Source organism: Loxodonta africana, chromosome 5 (genome assembly GCF_030014295.1).
Source record: "Loxodonta africana isolate mLoxAfr1 chromosome 5, mLoxAfr1.hap2, whole genome shotgun sequence".
NCBI classification, from domain to species: Eukaryota; Metazoa; Chordata; class Mammalia; order Proboscidea; family Elephantidae; genus Loxodonta; species Loxodonta africana.
The window spans coordinates 78,655,905-78,666,787 of record NC_087346.1 but is presented as its reverse complement, the minus strand read 5'-3'; positions in this window follow the sequence as shown (position 1 = coordinate 78,666,787).

Sequence of the window (10,883 nt, the reverse complement as noted above, 5' to 3'; positions counted from 1 at the left end):
TCTCCTGTGGGCTCACTGGTATCTGAAAGAAATTCTGTAAGTGTCCTTTGCTGAAAGAATCTGTCTTCCCCTGCTGCAAAGGTTCTGGATTTCACTGTTAACTCTGGGAACACAGGAAACCCTGGTGGTGCAGTGGTTAAGAGCTACAGCTGCTTACCAAAAGGTTGGCAGTTTGAATTCACCGGGCGCTCCTTGGAAACCCTATGGAGCAGTTCTACTGTCTTATAGGGTCGCTATGAGTCGGAATCAACTACAAAGCAACAGGTTTTTTGAGAGCCTCCGGAAAAGGGAGTCCTATTGCAGGTGAGTGTAATTTTGTAGCACAGCACAAGGGGGCAGCATAGAGCTGTTAATGTTCAAATTCCTTTCTACTAACCTCACGGTCTGAACTGCCTTAAAACCAAAAAACCAAACACATCCTCGTCTTCTAGTTGATTCCAACTCACAGAGACCCTATAGGACAGAGTAGAACTGCCCCAAAGGGTTTCCAAGGAGCGCCTGGTGGATTCGAACTGCTGACATTTTGGTTAGCAGCCATAAACATAGACAGCTCTTAACCACTAAGTCACCAGGGCTTCCTGAACTGACTTAGTGGATATTAATCATTATATGTAAAGGGCCTGAGGCGGGAGGCGGGGGGCGGGGGGCGGGGGGGGGGGAGGTGGGAGATCTGTGTTAATCCTGGCTCAGTGATGACTGTTATTTAAATGCAGTTCCTCTTGGGTTTTCAATTATAAACTAGAGATAAACGCTACTCAGTAAGCTGTTTATAATGTTACAACAACTTTAGCCTTGATTTTGAAAAAAACATTTCAGGAGTTATTTAAACTCTCATACCCTTTAACTCAGTAAGCCTATTTCTAGGAATTCATCCAAGGGAAATAATCTAAAAGCAGGAAAAAATGTACAAATACATTTATTTCAGAGTTTTAATAGAGGAAAAACTAACAGTTGGAGAACTGTTAAGTCGGTATAACCCATTGCTATCGCATTGATTCTGACTCATAGTGAACCTATAGGACAGAGTAGAACTGCCCCCTAGGGTTTCCAGGGAGCAGCTGGTGGATTCAAACTGCCGACCTTTTGGTTGCCAGCTAAATACTTAACCACTGCACCATCAGGGTTCCACTAACTCAATATAATACATCCTGCTGGCCATCGTGCTTGGTAGAGGGTCAGCAAAAAAGAGGAAGGCCCTCACTCAATAAGATGGGTTGACACAGTGACTGCAAGAATGGGCTCAAACAAAGCAACAATTGTGAGGATGGCACTGGACTGGGCAGTGTTTTCATTCTGTTGTACACAGAGTCACTATGAGTTGGAACCAACTTGACGGCACCTAACGACAACATTGGCCACTATATAGTTATTTTAAAATATACTTACAAAAAGGGCTGATCAATAACATGGAAAAAAGGTATAATTATTTTATTACGATACTAATTTCTAAAAGACATCATATAATCATAAAAAAAGATAAGACAAGTACAGGTTTTTAACCCTAATTTGAAATGAATACTGAAAGGGCTAAATTGCTCCTCCGCTGTGCTATGTAAGAGTCTGCTTCTTGCTGGGAAAAGCGCCATCAGCGGTGTGCTGAAGCTGACGCCTCAGGCTGGCGAGCATCAACTGTTAACTACACAGGAATTTAAGAGCCAACTGTGCTTGAAATTGACCATGGTGAAAGTATTTACACCATGAAAATTGGCAAATGCTATAAATCAGGGTTTGTGAGTGTGTGTTTTTTGGCTTTGGTGTTTGTGTTTTGAGTTAGGACAAACACATCACTGCCCTCCTCCTTCCTGTCACTCTAGTCTTCTTACCTTTGTTTTTCTTCACAGAACTTCTCACTTGACTTGTATCTGTTTCCCTGCTGCCCCATCTCACTAGAATGTTAGTGCCATGAGAGCAGGGACTTAGTTTTGTTCAGTTGTATACACAGTACCTCGAAAGCCTGGTCCATGGGAGCCCTCGTATCATTGCTGAGCAGAAGAGTGTGTGTGTGAATGAATTCACCATCCTCAGGGACTTATGAACAGGTATGTGTAACATGTCACTTACTTGTTATAAACTGGAACTACTGACAAAATCTGCATGGAAAAAAATTACAAAGAATATTAAAGGCTAGAAGAAAAAAAAAATTTTTTTTTTTTTTTAGAAGAAATATATGGAGAATATCTATAGAAAGAATATACCCCCTTAGCGCAACAGTGAATCTTGGGGTAGTAGAAGTTTTTTCTTTCAAACAATGAACATACATTACAATCATGCCAGTTTTTTAAAAATATGAACAAAAACTTAGGTGAGATGGATTCTTTAACCCAATATATAAACAGGTTCGGAAAATGTTATCTGACTTTTTTTTTTTAATATTTGCAGCTGGCTAAACATTCACCAGCTTGGCTGCTAATCAAAAGGTCAGCAGTCTGAATTCATCGGCCGCTTCCTTGGAAGCCTTATGGGGCAGTTCTACCCTGTCCTATAGGGTTGCTATGAGTCAGAATCAACTTGATGAGAACAGGTTTGGTTTTTTGGTTTTAAACATTCACTCTAACATTTCCATCTATCACACTTGTTTTTTTAACGCATGTGATTTCAGAGGAGAATTTTATTATTATTGTTATTACTATTAATGAAGACACCCAGCACCCTGGGTAAAAGCCAGACATGACAACATAAGTTACCTGGAAAAGTATCTCCAGGCTGAGGTTTGCCTGGCTAGGGGCATTAAGGGCTTTGATGGCAGGTGTTCTGTAAAAACAGAGGTCAAATGTCACTTAGCAACTCAGGAAACCCTGAATCCCAACAGATCTTTTGGGAGGCACAACACAAGGCATACCCTCATTATCGGCCTTTCCCCAAAACAGGTTCTGGCCCCCAAGCATCGTTCCTGTCTAGGCTCAGCCCTCCATGGTAGAATCAATTCAACAGCTGGGCCACTGATTCCATCTGCTCAAGAGAGTCAAGAGGGTGAAAATGTGTTGCTGCAGAATTGAACAGCTGCCACAACACTCCCGGGGCAGTGAAGATAAAACTACCTGCTATATGGGGATGTACTGACTTATGTTGTTGCTGTTGTTGTTTTGCCACTGAGTCGATTGCAACTCATGGCGGCCCTATGTGTTACAGAGCAGAACTGCTCCATAGGGCTTTCTTGGCTTTAGCTTTATGGAAGCAGTTCAACCGGACTTTCTTCCAAGGAGTCACTAAAAAAACCAAAAGCCACCCATTGCGGTTGAGTTGATTCCAACTCATAGTGACCCTATAGAACAGAGTAGAACTGCCCCATATGGTTTCCAAGGTGTACCTGGTGGATTTGAACTGCTGACCTTTTTGGTTAGCAGCCATAGCTCTTAACCACCATGCCAGGAGTCACTAGGTAGGTTCAAAACACCAACATTTAGGTTCGCAGCTGATCATAAACTGCTTGTGCCACCTAGGCTCCTTGTTTTATAATTACAGAATTTTCAAAATTAGAAGGGACAATGAAAACCCCTGGACTGGTTTATTTATTGAAGTAAGGGAAACGTTATCCCTCCAAACAAAGTCCTATACAGAAGACCATGAATCTGGTCCTATCTCTTTGGTGAAGAGAGGCCCACAGATGTCAGCCAGTGAGTCACTAGCAGGGCTGGTGGTAGAATCTATGGTTCCTGACTCTGAGACCAGGGCCAACCTCACTCTGCCAACACCAAACAACTGCTAAAGAGGCTTCCCCCAGTGCACTCCACCATGTACTACTCTCTCCCAGCGTGGCCAAAGCATTGGCGAGGGAGCCCAGTTACATTTTCTGGGAAGGAATAGCACCTGCAGTCCTCTTCAGTTCCTGTAATAGGAGGGGCACCTCCTCCTGACCACCAGAAAGCACTTTAAACTAGTAAGTGTAGAGAGGTCTACCTTCAGTTATCATCCTCAGGCACTGGCTTTCAGTGGTCATAATTCGTCTCAATTTGAAACCACCTACAAAAGAGCACACCTTGCCTTATCCAAAGTCATTTAGGACATAGATTAAAAAAAGAGAGAGACATATAAAATTACCTCTAGTTTCACCAATTAGAAAAATATTCTATTTGAAACAGAATGACCATGCAAAGGATCTAGTTTCCAAACGTCTACTGGGCCACTTCTGTTCCTTGTGATGACAGCACTCTCCAGAGGGAACACGCCACCAACAATGTAATAAACATCAGCAATCAGGGGAGTCTTCGCCAATTTGGAAACAGCTGCTAAAAAGCTTTTTGACTCATTCAGGGTCTGAACAAAAGGATAAATGTGCATTAGTGGTCCACACCAGTAGATGGATAAATGGTCCAAAGAACATTCTCCTGATACATTAAGCCATGACTACACCTCAAAATTTCTCTGACCTCATCCTTTTGACATTAGGGCTCCTGAGATGGAAGAAATTTCAACTTCAGAGGGGCTCCCACAGAAGCAGGATTTTTCTCACAAAAGTAGAGAACTGGAAGTTGATAAGTTCTAGGTCTGGCTCATCAAACACAGATTGTGTGCTTTCTAGGCAGCTCATCCTCACAAAAGACTCCCCACATTTCTTCAATAATCTGTTCTTTCAGTAAGTTTTCTTCCCCCACCTCCAATACTTTATTGTTTTTATTATGCATAAGCACTACGTACTAAACATAAGCAAAGCTTTGGAATAACCATGGTATTCTCAACAGGTATTTCTTGAACACCTGCTATGTGCTGGGCATTGTGCTGGTACAGGGATAGAGCAGCAACTACAACAGAACCAGAGCTTATTCTTCCAGAACTTTCAAGGAAGACAGAAAAGTTAACAGGCAATGGTGGCACAGTTACAATGAGTGTTAGCAAAGGAAAAAGAGCTGCAGTGGAAGTCATAGCAGTCACCCTCGTCTAGGACATCAGAGAAGGCATCCCAGGGAAGTATCACATGAGCTGAAGCCAACTGGATGAACAGAAGTTAGTCTGCTGAAAATGGTGGCTAGGGGGTTGGGGTGGAAGTGGGGAAGAAAGTTCTAGCTCTATGGAATAACCTCATAAAGGCTTGCAGATAAAAGTGAGTATGCTACATTAGAACGGTGACCTTAAACTGGTATTTAGACAACTCTCAGCTGCTAACCAAAAGGTCGGTAGATTGAATTCACCAGCCACTCCTTGGAAACGCTTTCAGGCAGTTCTACTCTGTTCTACAGGTTTGCTATGAGTCAGAATTAACTCAAAGGAAATGGGTTTGGTTCTTTTGTTTGTTTGTTTTTGGAGGTTCATGAAGACTTTCCAGAGATCTGTGGGCAGGGATAGTTAAGGGGTCCCTTTCCAAATCTTCATCTTCCCTATGTGCTCCTTCCTAAAACCGATCTGCTCAAAAACATCCTGGGAAGACGTCCTGCTCTTTCCACATCCACCTTCACAGTCACTCTTATACTTTTTTTTTTTTTATTGTGCTTTAAGTGAAAGTTCACAAACCAAGTCAGTCTCTCATACAAAAATTTGTATAACCTTGCTATATACTCCTATGAAACCCCTGGTGGAGTACTGGTTAAGTGCTATGGCTACTAACCAAGAGGTCGACAGTTCAAATCTGCCAGGCACTCCTTGGGAACTCTATGGGCAGTTCTACCCTGTTCTATAGAGTCGCTATGAGTTGGAATTGACTCAACAGTGGTGGATTTGGTTTTTGGTTTTATGTACTCCTAATTGCTCTCCCTCTAATGAGACAGCACACTCCTTCCCTCTACTCTCTCTATGTGTGTCCATTCGGCCAGCTTCTGACCCCCTCTGCCCTCCCATCTCCCCTCCAGACAGGAGAGGCCAACATAGTCTTATGTGTCTACTTGATCCAAGAAGCTCACTCTTCACCAGTATCATTTTCTATCCCATTGTCCAGTCCAATCCCTGTCTCAACAGTTGCCTTTGGAAATGGTTCCTGTCTTGGGCGGTTAGCCCTTTATTATGTTGGGGAATTTTAAATAAAATTTTAAATAAAATGCCCTTTATTATGTTGCGGAATTTTCCTTCTTTTCCTATTTTGCTGAGAGTTTTTATCACGAATGGGTGTTGGAATTTGTCAAATGCCTTTTCTGCATCAATTGATAAAATCAAGTGATTCTTATCTTTTGTTTTATTTATGTGATGGATTACATTAATTGTTTTTCTAATGTTGAACCATCCCCTCACACCTGGTATGAATCCCACTTGATATGTTGTTGAATTCTATTGGCTAGAATTTTGTTGAGGAGTTTTGCATCTAAGTTCATGGGGGATGTAGGTGTGTAATTTTCTTTTTTTGTGGTGTCTTTACCTGGTTTTGGTATCAGGAATACGCTGGGTTCATAGAATGATGAGTTTGGGAGTATTCCATCCTTTTCTATGCTCTGAAATACCATTAGTAGTAGTGGTGTTAAGTCTTCTCTGAAAGTTTGGTAGAACTCTCCAGTGAAGCTGTCAGGGCCAGGGATTTTTTTTGTTGGTAGTTTAATTTCCTTTTCAATTTTTTCTTTTTTATGGGTCTACCTAGTTGTTCTACCTCTGTTTGTGTTAGTTTAGGCAGGTAGTATGTTTCTAGGAAATCATCCATTTCCTCTAGGTTTTCACATTTGTTAAAGTACAATTTTTCATACTAATCTGATATGATTCTTTTAATTTAGGTTGGGTCTGTTGTAATATCACCCAACTCATTTCTTATTTGGGTTATTTGCTTCCTCTCCTGTTATTTCTTTTGCCAGTTTGGCCAATGATTTATCAATTTTGTTAAATTTTTCAAAGAACCATCTTTTGGTCTTGTTAATTCTTTCATTTATTGATATAAATTGACCTCTGAGCACTGCTTTCACTGTGTCCCAAAGGTTCTGATAGGAAGTGTTTTCATTCTCGTTGGATTCTATGAATTTCTTTATTCCATCCTTAATGTCTTCTACAACCCAGTCTTTTTTGAGCAGGGCATTGTTCAGTTTCCAAGTGTTTGATTTCTTTTCGCTGCTTTTTCTGTTATTGACTTCTACTTTTATGGCCTTATGGTCAGAGAAGATGCTTTGTAATGTTTCAATGTTTTGGATTCTGCTAAAGCTTGCTTTATGACCTAATATGTTGTCTATTCTCGAGAATGTTCCATGTGCACTAGAAAAGAAAGTATAATTGGCTGCTGTTGGGTGGAGCGTTCTGTATATGTCTATAAGGTCAAGTTGGTTGAAAGTGGCATTTAGATTTTCTGTGTCTTTATTGAGCTTCTTCCTGGATGTCCTGTCCTTCACTGAAAATGCTGTGTTGAAGTCTCCTACTATTATTGTGGAGCTGTTTATCTCACTTTTCAATGCTGATAGAGTTTGTTTTATGTATCTTGCAGCTCTGTCATTGGCTTCATAAATATTTAATATGGTTATATCCTCCTGGTATATATTGTCCCTTTAATCATTATACAGTGTTCTTCCTTATCCTTTGTGGTGGATTTAACTTTAAAGTCTGTTTCATCAGAAATAAATATTGCCACTCCTGCTGTTTTTTGATTGTTGTTTGTTTGGCATATTTTTTTCCATCCTTTGAGTTTTAGTTTGTGTCTCTAAGTCTAAGGTGTGTCTCTTGTAGGCAACATATAGATGGATCGTGTTTTTTAATCCATTCTGCCACTCTGTGTCTCTTTATTGGTGCATTTAGTCCATTTATATTCAGTGTAATTATGGATAGGTATGAGTTTTTATGAGTTTAGTGCTGTCATTTTGATGTCTTTTTTTGTGTGTTTTTGAAGTTTCTTTTTCCCACTTAATTTTCTGTGCTGAGTAGTTCATCTTTATATATTGTCTTTTCCTCTTATTCGTTGTTTTTTACCTGTGTTTTATTTTGATGACTAGGATAGTTAGTCTCCTTTGTGGTTACCTTAATATGTACCCCTATTGTTCTCAGTTTAAACCTAACTTTTATTTCTTCGTATTGCCTTGTCTTCCTCTCCATTTGCAAGATATATGACTACATTTTTTAGTACTTCTTTCTTGTTTTAATGTTGTCTTCTTTTACATAATAACATCACTGTTTCCTTGTTTTGAGCATTTTTTTATCTTGGTTTATTTTTGTGTTTTCCCTGTCTGGGTTGACCTCTGATTGCTCTATCCAGAGTTCTAGTCTTGGGTTGACACCTGATATTATTGATTATCTAACCAAACAATCCCTTTTGTATTTCTTGTAGTTTTGGTCCGGTTTTTACAAATTCCCTAAACTTCTGTTTATCTGGAAATGTCTTAATTTCACCTTCATATTTGAGAGACAGTTTTGCTGAATATATGATTCTCGGCTGCCAGTTTTTTTCCTTCAATGCTTTATGTAAGTCATCCCATTTCCTTCTTGCCTGCATGGTTTCTGCCAAGTAATCCGAGCTTATTCTTATCAGCTCTCCTTTGGAGGTGAGTTTTCATTTATTCCTAGCTGCTCTTAAAATTCTCTGTTTATCTTTGGTTTGGGCAAGTTTGATTATAATATGTCTTGGTGACTTTCTTTTCAAATCTACCTTATGTGGAGTTTGATGAGCATCTTGGATAGATATCATCTCATCTTTCACTTTATCAGGGAAATTTTCTGCCAAAAAATCTGCAACAACTCTCTCTGTATTTTCTGTTATCCCTCCCTGTTCTGGTACTCCAATCACTCATAGGTTATTTCTCTTGATAGAGTCCCACATGATTCTTAAGGTTTCTTCATTTTTTTTTTAATTCTTTTATCTGATTTTTCTTTAAATATATTGGTGCCAAGTGCTTTATCTTCAAGCTCACCAATTCTGTCTTCCACTTGCTCAATTCTGCTCCTCTGACTTTCTACTGAGTTGTCTAATTCTGTAATTTTATTGTTAATCTTCTGAATTTCTGATTGCTGTCTCTCTATGGATTCTTGCAGCTTATTAAATTTTTCATTATGTTCTTGAAGAACCTTTTTAATTTCTTCAACTGCATTATCTGTGTGTTTCTTGGCTTGTTCTGCATATTTCATGATCTCTTTCCTGATGTCTTGAAGGGTTCTGTATATTAATCTTTTGTATTCTGCATCCAGTAATTCCAGGAAGGTGCTTTCATCTAGAAGATGCCTTGGTTCTTTGTTTTGAGAGCTTGTTGAAGCCATCATGGTCTTTTTCTTTATGTGATTTGATATTGACTGTTGTCTCCAAGCCATCTACAAGTTATTGTATTTTTTTATGTTATGTTTGTTTACTGTATCCTAGTTTCTTGCTTTGTTTTGTTTTGATATGCCCAAATGGGATGCTTGAGTGAGCTAGCTTTATTATTTTTGCCTTTGAAGCTCTGATGTCCTGTCACCAGACGGTTAGAGCTGTTATCAGGTATATCAGTCTAGGAGTCCATTCACTTTTCTTGTATGGATTCAGCTCAGGTGTCCAGGTAGCTGGTCATCAAGTGTGTGCTACAGGTTCTGTCCTACAGTCTTAGGGAGGAAGGGGTGATTGGTGTAGGTACCGGTATCTGATTACAGCAAAGGGTCACACTCTGAACAAGGTGGGGGGGCTGAGAATCATCCCCCAAGTGACTCTGAGGAAAGCACATCCCTCTTCCCTAGATCATACAGATGGGGGGGTCCTGCAGATGGACCATGAGCACCCAATGCTTTTGGTTTTTAGGACCGGGAGGTACCAGTTATCCTTGGACTCCTGTCATGGTTGACTGGGTAACCTGAGGGGAGCTACCAGTCTTTAGGCCCCTGATGTGGGCAGGTGAGGACCCTGTTTAATAGGCAAAGTGGTGTCAATCACCACCCACCCACCTCTCCATCGCACAGCTGAAACAGTTGCAGTCTGCCAACAAGGGCCTATTCTCATGAAATAAGTCCACACAGGTCCATGTAGGGTAGAAAGGCACTCAAAGTCCACGGACTTTTTATGCCTGGACAGGAGACACTTCTTTCTGGAGCTCCCTAGGTTAGTGGAGCTGGCAAGTTCTTTTCCCCCAATTGCAAATTTATTCTTTCTCCAAGGCCAGGAGAATGGCTCCAGGCACTCAACAGGGCCTATCTTAGGCCCAGGGAAATCAACAACCTCTGAAGCCGGCTTTGGGGTGGGAGGCGTGGTAAAATATACACAAATACTTAGCTTTTGCCAAGCGTGCTGTTCTTCTCTGGTTCTGGAGGTGTGAGTAGGCTGTGTGGCTGGCTGCTTCTCCCTGAGGAAACTGCAGCTGAACACTACTACCAGCCTGCCGAAGCCACTCCTGGGAATGGTGCCTGAGGGATCTTGGCAATTCAGGTCCGGCAATTCCTCTCCGCTTCTGAACCATCTCTTCCTCCCCTCGCCACTCAGTCCATTTTCTAACTTTGCCTTTGATGTGCAGGGCCCGTAGGTTGTCATAAGTATAATTGTTTCACTTGTTTTTTTTGGTCTTTGTTGTAAGAGGGATTGCCGGAAGCATCTGGCTATTCCACCATCTTGGCCCCGCCTCTCCTCTACCATGTTTTGAAAGAAGGACGTTTTACGCTCTTCTATTTTTTATCTTGAATATTGCCAAGGTACATTGTCAAGTGTAGGGATGGGGATAGGGTCAATCAAAGGAACAATTCCAATATCAGTGTTTACAAAGGCTCCAGCATTCAAGGCACTGTTAACTATAAATCCATGGCAGAGCTTCCTATGCTTTTTCTTGCCTTATCCATATTGCTGCTAGGGTAAGGAATTTTGGTGAGTTGATTTGTTTGGGGAAATTATAAAGAGAGGAAGTAGGAGTTCTGGAATATTTGTTTGATCATATCACCTATACTATTCCCCAACTACTGTCAAAGAATTCATCACCCCTAACAGAGATTTTTATGAGAACACATAAAAAAAAAAATCAGTTGAACCTTGTGTCTTAGTTATCTAGCACTGCTGTAACAAAAATACCACAAGTGGACAGCTTTAACTAACAGAAGTTTATTCTCTCACA